The following is a 13,507-nucleotide window of genomic DNA, read 5'->3' as shown; positions in this document are numbered from 1 at the left end:
ACTGACCCCACTGATAGGATCCTCTGTTGCCCTGACTAGGCCTGAAACGACTCCACTGTTGCAGCTGGCTGGGCCCTGATGGCGGTACACTGGCTGAAGATTGTGCAACAGACTGGGACGACCCTGATGATCCTCCCCTGAAAGCTGATCTTCCCCCACCGAGTGACTCACATATGTTGCCCATAGATCGGGTCTTTCTATTACCCTCTCTCTCCATTCTGTTCTTCAGTTTACGGTTTCTTGTGTCCTGAGCAAATGCTACCATCTTCCCATAATTCATGTTAGAATTCAATGCAGCCTTAAAAGCCTCATTATTAGTCAAAGGATTTAGGCCCTGAACAAACCGATGCACCCTGACCTCCATTATAGGCAACATATGGATGGCATACTTGGACAGGCGAGTAAACTCCATGTGATACTCCCACACACTCCTACTATCTTGCTTCAGATTTTCAAACTCTGCTGCACGGGCTGCCCTTGTCTCAGAAGGTAGGAAATGATCTATAAAGGCATCGGCAATCTCGCTCCACCTTGCCGGAGGGCTCCCCTCCTCGCAGGAATCTTCCCATAACTCAAACCATTCATAGGCCACCCCTTTCAGACGGTAGGCAGCCAACTCTACTCCCTCTGTCTTAGTTGCAAACCCTGAGGGTCTTGTGCATCTCATTAATAAAATCCTGAGGGTCTTCTTCTGGATTGGCACCCGTAAATACTGGAGGGTCTAACTAAAAGAAATCTGTTCACTCTGGAACTGGTGGAATCCCCCTGCTGGCTAGATGAATTGGGCGCAACATTCGACCTTTGGGCCTGAGAGGCCACTAGCTGAGTTAACATCTGAATAGCTCCCCTAAGATCCCCATCAGAAATATCAGAACCGGAAGCTGGGGCTGGAGGCGGAATAGGAGTATAGATGGGAGGGATAGTAGTACCCTCCGCAGGTGTAGGAGTTGGGGTAGTCTGCTTTGGAATAGGAGAACCAGGCAAGGTGATAGCAGGGCGCCTACCCTTACCCGCAGTACCAAGCAGTGATTCATCTGCCACTCCTGTGGTGGCATTGGCTTCTTGGCCAATTCTCGCTTTCTTCTTAGGTGTCATTTACTGAAAGATAGAACAATGCACTAATTAGGGAGGGAATAGTTTCATAACAAGTTGTCGCACGATCCAGAATATCAAAGAAGGGTGTTATTCCTAAATGCCCAAGTAGCCTCCAACTTATAGATGTGGTCGACTACACACCGATAAAAATGACTCTACTAGACACGGCTCCGAGACATCCTAGGACACTTCAAAACCTTAGGCTCTGATACCAATTTTGTCACGCCCCAACCTCGGGAGGCGCGACCGACGCTCAATCGAGCAGCCCCCAACTGAGCAAACCTTATCAAGATTTCTACCCAACTCACTACGGTTAAGGGAACCATGCTTTCTTTTATTTAGACAATAGCAAAATCGAACATTCACGATATTAGTCCATTTTCATGTCACAAACCAAAAACCATGGTTAAATTTAAAGATTTTATACGGTTATAGTCTAGAAGAACTAGAGTACAAAGTTACAACATAGTTCATTGACCCATCCAACACCCTTACCTTACCTACACAAACGTCTACAGAGCCTCTAAGGATACAAAAGACAATAATGATTGATAACTAGGGATTTTAACGTGTTTCATGCTCCTTCTTGCTTATGCTTTGATTATAAATTATTACAAAATAGTCCCAAAAGGCGCATAAGTTGTGCTTGATTGCAGGTTTGATCGACAAAGTGACGAAATGTCCAAGATCGGCTCAAAAGGAGTGAAACCTGCTCAAGTATCAAAGACAAGGCAATTTGAGAGCAAAAAAATCCTAGTGCGGTCGCATTCGACTTTGTGCGGTCTGCACTAGGTGGTTCAGAGAGTTGGCAAAAATGGGCTTCAGGTAACGCGACCGCAGTACACATTTCACGGTGAAGGCTCCGCAGCCGTGCTATCATTATGTGCAGTCCGTGGGAGAGAGATTCAGAGAGGTGAAATTTGCCATTGTTCAAGCTGCGCGGGCCGCAGTCATACTTGTGCGGACCGCATTAGAGATCTCCGCGGCCGCGGTCCATTTTATGCGGCCCGCGCTGACCTCGCAGGGGTATTTTTGTCCAGTTTTTCCAGCCTAGTATAAATAGAATATTTTGCCATTTTTAGGTCATCAGTTATTTCCAGAACGTAGCTGCGCTCGTGAGAAGCTATTGTGTAGCCATTTTTGGCATCTTAACTTAGATTTTACGATAGATTCTCTGTATTTACATTAGCTTTTAAATTAATATGACTTGCTCTTCATCTATTTCTTTATTTTCTCCTTCAAGCATGAGTAGTTAAACCCATTAGCTAGGGTTGTGGTTCAACCCTAATGTGGGTAATTGATGGGTGTTGCCATCTATTGTTAGATTGACTATGGGTGTTTGTTATTTGGGTCAATTTTATGGTTTAATCTATGAATTGGTGGTTGCAAACACTGGTGTGTGCTAAGTTGACTTGACTCTTCTTGAGAAAGAGAGCTTAAGTCTCCAAATTTGACCCAACAAGGAATTGGGATGGACTTAAGAGAATTGATAGTCCCAATTAAAGGGTTAAACCTTGAGAGAGTAATTACCCAACTTGAATCCTAGTTGCTTGAGCTAATTTGCCTACCTATTTGGTCTCGAGAGAGTCAATTGGGCAAAACCACTCTCTCTACCGAGAGGTGTGAGAGTGGGTAAATTGTGCAACGGTTATAGCATATTTCCCCAATCATGTCAATCAAACCTTAGAAGTATTTACCCGTCAATTAGCCACCTAGGTGAAAGTCACTACCTTAGTGTCTTTCTACCCATTAGATTCAACTCTAGCAATTTTCTTATTAGCATAATTTAGTTCTAATTAGTAATTGATAATATTAGTTTGCTAAAGAAAATTCAAAAGATGTTTGGAAGTGACATTTGGAACAATTACACAACTCTAGTCTAGATAGATACTCGACTCCATTCCTAGCTCCCTGTGAAAATCGATCCTGACCCTCATATCGGGTAAAAGCTATTGCGACCCTCTCTTTCTACTTTTTAGTAGTGTGGAGTTGGCAGCGATCACTTTTTGGCGCCGTTGTCGGGGAGCTAACGGTATTGGCTATCTATTTAGTTAGTTTTTTGTATTGTTCTTCATTCCTTCTTTGTTACTTACTTGTTTGTGTCATTACTCAGGTACCAACATGGCTTTAAACAACACTAATGATCCTCTTGGAAACGTGATAGCGGGGGAGGAGGTAGATGATCTTGAGCAAGATGAGGTGCCTCTTGCACCTCAAGGTCAACGGAGAGGCCGGAATGCCAATGCTAATCCAAATAACAATGTTCCAGACCCTCCCCTGGTTCCTCCAAGAGTGGCTCCTATAGTATTACCGAACCAGGGCTACGTAAGTGCTATTGTCCCACCCCGAATCTGGGCGGGCAACTTTCAGATAACCAATGTGATGTTGACCTTACTTGAGCAGCGTGGGTACTTCACGGGAGCTGCAAATCAAAAAGCCTACAAACATCTCAAGGGGTTCGTAGATACATGCTGGGGGAGCAAGTAGACGAATGTATCCGAGGATGCGCTGAGATTGAGAATTTTCCCGTTCTCACTTCGAGGAAAGGCATTGGATTGGCTCGAGAGACTCCCCAACCATTCCATCACAACTTGGGATGAGTTGGCGGATTAGTTTATTGCCAAATTCTTCTCTCCTAGTCATATTGCGACACTTCGAGATGAAATATTAGCCTGCAAGCAAGAGCCAACAGAACCTTTGCATGAAATTTGGGAGCGGTATAGAACGATGGTGAGGGAATGCCCAAGTAATGATATGACCTAGGCCATGATCCAACAAACCTTCTACCGGGGCATAAATACTACAAATCAATGCGTTGTTAATTAATTAGCCGGGGGAAATTTTATGAAGCTTTCTTATGAGGAGGCATGTGATGTATTTGATGAAATGGCGGAAACTTCTTCAGCATGGTAGAGTAGAGCAAATGTGCCTCAAGGTGACCCTACGGTTATCCATTTGCACAAGGAATTACATGATCACGGGCAAGCGATAGCTGAGCTTACAACTACTATGAACCAATTGGCTAAGGCGCAATTGCAACAAGTTCAGAATCCTCGCCAAGTGCATGTCATGGAGGGTGTTAGTATGCTTGTCAACAAGAGAAGGCAAATGAGGAAACAAAATCAAGGAAATTCTGAGCAATTTGTTAGATGAATATGATGGGTGTCAAAATGATGGTTATGATGACCAAAGTGAGGAGGTACAATATGTCAACAACTATCAAGGCAATAGAGGCAACTCTTCAAACCAACAATGACGACCCAAGGAAATTGGGGCAATCAACAACAAGGTGGTGGTAATTGGAACAACAACAACCAAAACAATAATTGGGGTAATCAAAACAACAGCCAAGGCAATTGGAATGGAAATAACAACAACTGGGGCAACAACAACAATCAAGGCGGGTGGAACAACAATGGAAACCAAGGCATCCGGGGGCAAGGCTTTCAAAGGCTCCCAATGTACCAACAACTGAACAATCCACCCCTTTCCCTTCTCAAGGTCCTAGTTCTCCCGGTAATGATATGGGTAGAATTGAAATGTTGCTCGAGCAGATAATGAAGAGGAATGCGGATTTGGATGCACAGTTAGCTTCTCACAACACCTCTATCCAAAACTTGGAAGTGTTAGGCCAAATCTCTCAGTCATTGAATACTCGCCCGAAGGGTGCTCTACCAAGTGATACGGTAGTGAACCCAAAGGGTGGGAACAATTATGTTATGGCGGTCACAACAAGAAGTGGGAGAGGAGGAGATGTGAATGCCTCTAAGCAAAAGCAAGTCATGGATGATGATGTTGAGTTGCAAGATGACCAAGTCCCTTTGGTAGTTGAAGATGTGGTTGATGAAAATGTGAACAATGAAGTGAGGATTGATATTGAATAAGTCGAGGTGGAAACCCAAAACGATGTGAACCCTTCTAGGGAACACATAATTGACATGTCGGAGCCGGTTGTGCCAAAAGCCAATGCTCCTTTGCCAAGACCACCTCCACCTTATCTTCAAAGGCTCGCGAAGCAGAAGAATGATAATCAGTTTAAAAAGTTCATTGACATGATGAAGAGCTTATCTATTAATGTGCCTCTGGTGGAGGCACTTGAACAAATGTCGGGTTATGCAAAATTCATGAAAGACTTGGTTACAAAGAAGCGTTCTATGGATTGTGAAACTATAAAGATGACTCACCAAGTTAGTGCTATAGTGCATTCAATGGCCCCGAAGCTTGAAGATCCCGGTGCTTTCACCATTCCTTGCACCATTGGGAGTGCGGATTTTACCAAAGCTCTTTGTGACTTGGGAGCTAGTATCAATTTGATGCTCTACTCAGTTTTCAAAACTTTGGGCATCGGGCAACCTAGGCCAACTTCAATGAGACTTCAAATGGCGGATCAATCGATGAAGCGACCTTTGGGCATTATTGATGATGTGCTTGTCCGGGTGGACAAATTCATATTGCCGACCGACTTTGTGATTTTGGATTGTGAGGTGGACTATGAGGTTCCTATTATCTTAAGCAGACCTTTCCTTGCAGCGGGGAAGGCATTGGTTGATGTTGAAGCGGGTGAGCTCACTTTCTGAGAGGGAGATGAAAAGGTCATTTTTCACGTTTGCAAATCTATGAAGCAACCCAATAGCACCGAGGTGTGCTCATTTGTAGACCTTGTCACAGCTGTGATTGTGGATGATACCAGTGTTATGATCAACGTGGAAGATCCTCTTGAAGCTATGCTCTTAAACATGGATGTCAATGATGACGCTAGTAGGGTGGAGTGTGTGAATGCCCTACATAGGAAGGACTCTTATTCTTATGAGCCAATGAAATTATCTTTGGATCTTGAAAATCAGAAAACTCCACCAACAAAGCCATCAATTGAGGAGCCACCGGTGTTGGAGTTGAAACCACTTCCTCCACACCTCAGATATGAATTATTAGGCTCAAATTCTACTTTACCAGTTATTCTTTCTTCTGGCCTTACTAACATGCAGGTTGAAGCCACCTTGGCGGTTCTTCAAAAGCGGAAAAGGGCAATTGGATGGACTCTAGCCGACATTCGGGGTATAAGCCCTGCATTCTGTATGCATAAAATTATCTTGGAGTATGATGCAAAGCCTTCCGTGGAGCATCAAAGAAGATTGAACGAGGCTATGCAAGAAGTGGTGAAGAAAGAGGTTATTAAATGGTTGGATGTCGGGGTTGTGTACCCCATTTCTGATAGCTCATGGACTTCTCCGGTACAATGTGTGCCGAAGAAGGATGGCATGACTGTGGTGACCAATGACAACAATGAACTTATTCCTACTCGGACGGTCATCAGGTGGAGAGTGTGTATGGATTACCGGAAGCTAAACAAGGTGACTCGAAAGGATCATTTCCTATTGCCATTCCTTGACCAAATGCTAGATCGTCTTGCGGGGCGTGTTTTTTATTGCTTTTTGGATGGTTACTCAGTGTACAATCAAATTTTAATTGCCCCAGAGGATCAAGAGAAGACAACTTTTACCTGTCCGTATGACACATTCGCTTTCTCTCAAATACCATTCGGATTGTGTAATGCTCCGGCGATCTTCCAACGATGCATGATGGCTATTTTCACCGACATGGTGGAGGATATTTTGGAGGTTTTCATGGATGATTTCAGTATGGTTGGGGATTCCTTTGATGAGTGTTTGGGAAATTTGGATAGAGTGTTGGCCCAGTATGAAGACACCAACCTTGTACTCAATTGGGAAAAGTGTCATTTCATGGTAGAAGAGGGTATAATGTTGGGTCACAAAATTTCAAAGTGAGAGATTGAAGTTGACAAAGCCAAGATAGAGGTGATTTCAAGGCTTCCCCCCCATTTCTGTCAAAGGGGTGAGGAGTTTTCTTAGGCACGCGGGTTTTTATCGGAGGTTTATAAAAGATTTTTCAAAAGTGGTAAACCCCTTGTGCAAGTTGCTAGAAAAGGATGCAAAGTTTGTGTTCGATGAGGGGTGTATGCAAGCATTTGAGCTTCTTAAGCTCAAGTTGACCACTACCCCTATCATTACCGCACCAAATTGGAGCTTGCCTTTTGAGCTCATGTGCGATGCTAGTGACATTGCGGTTGGGGCTGTTTTGGGCCAAAGAATCAACAAGATGTTTCATCCGGTGTACTATGCAAGCAAGACCATGAATGAGGCTCAAAGAAACTATACAGTCACCGAGAAAGAATTGTTGGCTATTGTGTTTGCTATGGAAAAGGGGCCAAAGTTATAGTGCACACTGATCATGCCGCCCTTAGGTACTTGATGACAAAAAAAGACTCCAAGGCAAGATTGATGAGATGGGTGCTACTACTCCAAGAGTTTGATCTAGAAATTGTAGACCGGAAAGGTAGTGAGAATCAAATGGCGGACCACTTGTCCCGTTTGGAGGAGGAGGGGAGGCCTTGTGATGGCCTTGAGATCAATGATTCATTTCCCAACGAACAACTCCTTGCGCTGTCAATGAAGGATATGTCATGGTTTGCCGATGTTGCCAATTACCTTGTGACCGGAATAATACCGTATGAGCTCTCTTCTAACCAAAGAAAGAAGCTCAAGCGGGATAGTTTGGATTTCTATTGGGATAAGCCATACTTGTTTAAGATTTGCACGGATGGTGTGATTCGTAGATGTGTCCCGGAGGAAGAACAATTGAGTATCTTAGAGTCTTGCCATTCTTCACCCTATGGTGGCCATCATGGTGGGGTGAGGACCGCCTCGAAAGTTCTTAGTTGTGAATTCTATTGGCCCACCTTGTTCAAAGATGCGGGCAATTTGGTGAAGAGGTGTGATGAGTGCCAAAGAGCGGGCGGAATTTCAAAAAGGGATGAGATGCCTCTTAATACCATTCTTGAAGTGGATATCTTTGATGTTTGGGGCATCGATTTCTTGGGTCCATTTGTTAGTTCTTGTGAGAATACTTACATTCTCGTGGCGATTGTCTATGTCTCAAAATGGGTTGAAGTCGTGGCTTTGCCTAACAATGAAGCCCGAAGTGTTGTTGCATTTCTTAAAAAGAGCATCTTCACAAGGTTTGGCACTCCTCGTGCAATTATTAGTGATAGGGGGTCTCACTTTTGCAATAAAGCTTTCGACACATTGCTTTCCAAGTATGGTGTCAATCATAAGGTTTCTACCCCCTATTATCCTCAAGCTAGTGGTCAAGTGGAAGTCTCCAATAGGGAAATTAAGAGCATCTTTTCAAAGACTGTCAATGCCAATAGGACCAATTGGTCGAAAAAGTTGGATGACGCTCTATGGGCTTATCGAACGGCTTACAAAACTCCGATTGATATGTCTCCGTATCAGTTGGTGTTTGGAAAAGCTTGTCATCTTCTGGTTGAGTTAGAGCACAAGGCCATGTGGGCTTTGAGGAAGTTGAATTTGGAATGGGATGTTGCTGCAAATCTTCGTGTTGAACAACTCAATGAGCTCGATGAGTTTAGATTCCATGCCTACTCAAGTTCATCCTTGTATAACAAAATGAAGTACTTTCACGACAAAATATGCTCGGGGTAAAAAGTTCAAGGTTGGAGATATGGTTCTCTTGTTCAATTCCCGATTACGTCTGTTTTCGGGTAAGCTCAAGTCAAAGTGGAGTAGGCCATTTGAAGTTGTGTTCGTGACCCCATTTGGTGCTCTTGATCTAAGGAACAAAAATGGTGAAGTTTTTTAGTTAATGGGCACCGGATCAAGCATTATCTTGGAAAATTTGATGACAGCCACGTGGTGGCACTTCTTCATCTAAAGTGATGTGATGGTAACATGCATCGTGCCGCGACGTTAAATCAGGCGCTTCTTGGGAGGCAACCCATGTCCTTTTCTTCTTGTTTTCTTTGATTTTCTTTGTAGTGTAGGATTGTTTTTTGAGCTAATTAGTTGTGAGATGTTGTAGGGATTATGTTGATACAGTGCAAAATATTTTGGAAAAATTGAACAGTCTCTGAAGTTGCCAGTGCGGCCGCATTGCACTTTGTGTGGTCCGCACTGGTGAAGGATAAATGGGATGCTCTCTGAAGTTTGCCACCGCGGACGCATGGCATTTTGTGCGGACCGCGGTGGACCTTCGCGGCCGCGGTCTGTTTTGTGCGGACCGCGGAGGTTGCCTTCTCAGACTTCTTCTGAATAAACCCAGCACGGTCTGCGGTCCGTTTTGTGCGGCCGCACTGGTAGGTAAGACTGGGTCCCACATGTTTTTCTATAAATAGACCACAGGGGTCACCGGTTACCCTTTTCGAAAAATTGACTCTCATAGGCCTAAAATCTACTGTTCACCCTCTCTTTTCACGTAAATCATTGCTTATATTGATTCCTTGCATTCCATCTCCACATATGGTAACATTTCACTCATTTTTCTTTGTTTGATTTTATAATTTCATTTTATTTTCATGTCCATTAGCCTGTAGCTTCTTCTTCTTCCCGTAATTCTTAAATTTCTAGGTTAGTTTGGTTTAACTGTTAATCTTTGTGTGCTTTGTGAGCGTAAGTGCTTTGTGAGCGTAATGAAATGGGTAATTGAGCAGGGACGTTAATTAGGCAAAAACAAAACTTGAACTAATTGCAAGATTTGAGAACCCTAACTCAGTGCCTTGATTTAGCACCCTCCGCGGACCGTGGTCATCCTTGTGCGGTCCGCGGTGCTGTGATGCGGTCCGCAGTAACACTTTGTGCGGACCGCGGTGAGGATTTTTCAGGAAATTGACCTCTTGCCCAGCGCGGCCGCATTGCATTTTGTGCGGTCTGCGCTGGCCCACCACGGCCGCGGTGCTACTTTGTGCGGGCCACGGTGGTTAGACCCAACAAGGAATTGGGATGGACTCAAGAGAATTGATAGTCCCAATTAAAGGGTTAAACCTCGAGAGAGTAATTACCCAATTTGAATCCTAGTTGCTTGAGCTAATTTGCCTACTCATTTGGTCTCGAGAGAGTCAATTGGGCAAAACCACTCTCTCTACCGAGAGGTGTGAGAGTGGGTAAAATTGTGCAACGATTATAGCATATTTCCCCAATCATGTCAATCGAACCTTAAAAGCATTTACCCGTCAATTAGCCACCTAGGTGAACGTCACTACCCTAGTGCCTTTCTACCCATTAGATTCATCTCTAGCAATTTTCTTATTAGCATAATTTAGTTCTAATTTGTAATTGATAATATTAATTTGTTAAAGAAAATTCAGAATATATTTAGAAGTGACATTTGGAACAATTACACAACTCTAGTCTAGATAGATACTCGACTCCATTCCTAGCTCCTTGTGGAAATCGATCCCGACCCTCATATCGGGTAAAAGCTATTGCAGCCCTCTCTTCCTACTTTTTAGTAGTGTGGAGTTGGCAGCGATCAATGACAACGCCGGCAACAAGGCCCCGGCTATACCTCAAAAGTGGATATCTACAACAAAAGATGTACAACATAACCCCTTGAAGGAAAAAGGGGCTCACCAAGACTTTGAGAGGAGGAAGCTCTGCTACACGCGATCGACACTATCCGCTATGGAGCCACCTACATTCATTTAAAAATGTAGTGCCCCCAACAAAAGGGACGTTAATACCATGGAATAGTCTAGTATATATAACTAAACACCATCCAGTTAGAAAGAACAACCATACAAGAGTACAAAGAAATCATAAGAAATACAAAGCTTCAAATAAGCACCACGTCAACAATTTAAGAGGTTCACATAGTTTTAACATGATTTCTGAAATTTGTAGGTTGGGGCATTCCATATCGTTGCATCATCATCCACATTACCACCGCTTCCTTGAGAGGAGTCTGATCACGGCCCGATCGGCTAAGCCGTCTTACCAAGACGTTACCCTTATTTCATTCTCACTTTCCAGTTTCAATTATCAATACATTACCACCATGTGTGTATAACATGGCGTCCGATCACGGCCCGATCGGCTAAGCCGTTTTGCCAAGACGTTACCCTTTTCCGTTAATCATCTCACTTCAATCTTTGGTTTCACATGTATTAGTTCCTCGGCACTTGGGGCCACAATTACCACTTTTCGTAACTCACATTCACATTATTCCCATTTTCAACATTGACCTTGCCATTTAAGATCATAGGCACATACAAAAGCAATTTAAGTTATAAGCATAAAGAGGAATTCATCTAGTTCGGCATATTAACCACAATGTAACCTTGACTTGACATTTAGGCATTTAGCACATAGCTCATGTTTTCCACATATCCTCAATTTACAAAGAATAACACATTAAACACATGGAGAAACACCTTCCACATACATTTTCACAACATCAATTCATTTGACATAACAAGTACCACATCGATCAAATTTCGGACTTACAACATTTGCACGGGCACCATGGAGGCTCAATTTCTAAGAGGAGGGGGGTTTTAGCCATACATACCTGAAATTTGCCCTTAATGATGCTACAATGAACCAATACACTTAGACAATTCAATCCACAATACAACATTCAATAGAGCCAATATTAGTAATAAATTCCATAACTTATGTCATTTAGGCATATTATCAAACACCTTGTAGGTATAAATCTTTACATCTCATAACCATAGTATTAGTTCATCCAACTATCACTATTAACCAACAATTTATTCCACTATCGTTCCTAACTAATTTATAACTTCCAACAACATATGTATGACCATCCATTCACATCCAACCATCAACCTCTTTAATTAACCCATTTCACAATCTCTACAACACCAACACAACCTAGGTTAGACACTTATGGCTTCCAATCACCATCCTATGAGTTCTAACGTATATATCATACATAAACAATCACCATAGAGTAGATAGAGATGATAGATATACCTCTTGTAGTAAGAATCTTGAGAATCCCCACTTGTAGTGTTCTTGATCAATTTAGGGATTTGAATGGGAATGTATGAATTTTCAAGATCAATCTTTGTTAATATAAGTGTTTAGGAGTAGTAATCAACTCAAAATACTCCAAAAATATTACCTTGATTCATATGAGGGAAGTATGGGACGGATTCCCCTTGATAGAGCAAGCCCTAGCTCAAAAAAAGACTTAGAGACTCTCCATACCCGGTTTTGGGGTATTTATAGGGCTGCTAGGCGCGCGACCACGGTCAAACCGCGCCCGGGACGTGGTGGCCGCGCTCGGGAGGCAGAAACTCTCAATTTTCCTGCGACCGCGCCGCGGACGTGCATCTAACACAGGTTCGGTAAAATGGCCATAACTTTCTGTACAGATCTCCAAATGACGAACGGTTTGATGTGTTGGAAACTAGACTCAAAGAGATTTAATTTGATAGGTTGTGCATCACAAAAAACCTTATATAAATGTAGATATGCTTGTCCAAAGTGAGGTCTTGTGCGTACTCATTTACAACTTTAGTCTATTATGAAATTTTCCAACTTGGCTTAGACTTAGGCCTCTCCTTAGACCCCAAATCACTTATAATATGACTTATACGCTTATTAACATATCCAATTGATATCCATTATATCATGAACCCTCATTTGCACACAAAATAAAATAATTAGCCTACCTTGGCACCACGAAATCTTAAATTACTTAGCAAAATTTTCTGGGGCTTTACAGTGGGCGATTGTACGTTTGAGTTTGTGTGTGGTGGTGAATTTCACATGGTTGATTACCGTATCATCGCTGCCGCCAATGATCATTTGTATGGTACGAGCTGGTGACGATGGTTTTGGAGGTCCTTGAGGTTGATTGCGTCCACGAGCGAAGTTAACCCGTCCTCGATCGCTCAGCAGTTCTTTTAGGTGTCCCTGGTTTAGCATTCTTACCACTTCTTGTCGCAGACCTATGCAGTCTTCGGTCTTGTGTCCCCTTTCCTGGTGGAATTCACACAGAACGTTCGATCTCCGGGTGCTCGGATCTGACTTCATCTTTTGCGGCCACTGCACCTTTGTGCCGAGCTTTTCTAGTGCATACACTATTTCTGAAGGAGAAACACAAAAGTTATGAGCAGATAATAGTGGAGGCATACCTCTTTCGTTTCGGGGTGGCGCGATTTGTCGAGGCGTGGTGTCTGCATGTCGTGGAGGAGGTGAGTTGGATGTTCGGATATAGGGTTGGTGCCTTTCTCGATTCAAATGGGGTAGTTGGTCCCTTCGACCATCGTTGCAACGATCTCTCCTTGTTTCAGTTTGGACCGATGTTAGTCGTTGGATCGGGCCATTTAGGTCATCTTCGTCTGCCCTTACTTCGGCGCAATAGGCATATGAATTTCTTCCCACGTGGTGGGAGGGTACTTCATGAGTCTGCTTAGCAACTTTTTGGTTGCTTTTGACCCGTTTCTGTTTAACCCATTTTGGAAGGCTGCTACCGTCATCCCTTCTAATACGTTTGGTAGGCTCATTCTTACCCTGTTGAATCGAGCTAGGAAATCCCGAAGTCCCTCGCATGTCGTCTGCCT

This window comes from Nicotiana tabacum, chromosome 3 (assembly GCF_000715075.1).
Source record: "Nicotiana tabacum cultivar K326 chromosome 3, ASM71507v2, whole genome shotgun sequence".
Taxonomy (NCBI): Eukaryota; Viridiplantae; Streptophyta; class Magnoliopsida; order Solanales; family Solanaceae; genus Nicotiana; species Nicotiana tabacum.
The sequence above is the reverse complement of the archived record's forward strand: the minus strand, read 5'-3'. Positions refer to the sequence as shown.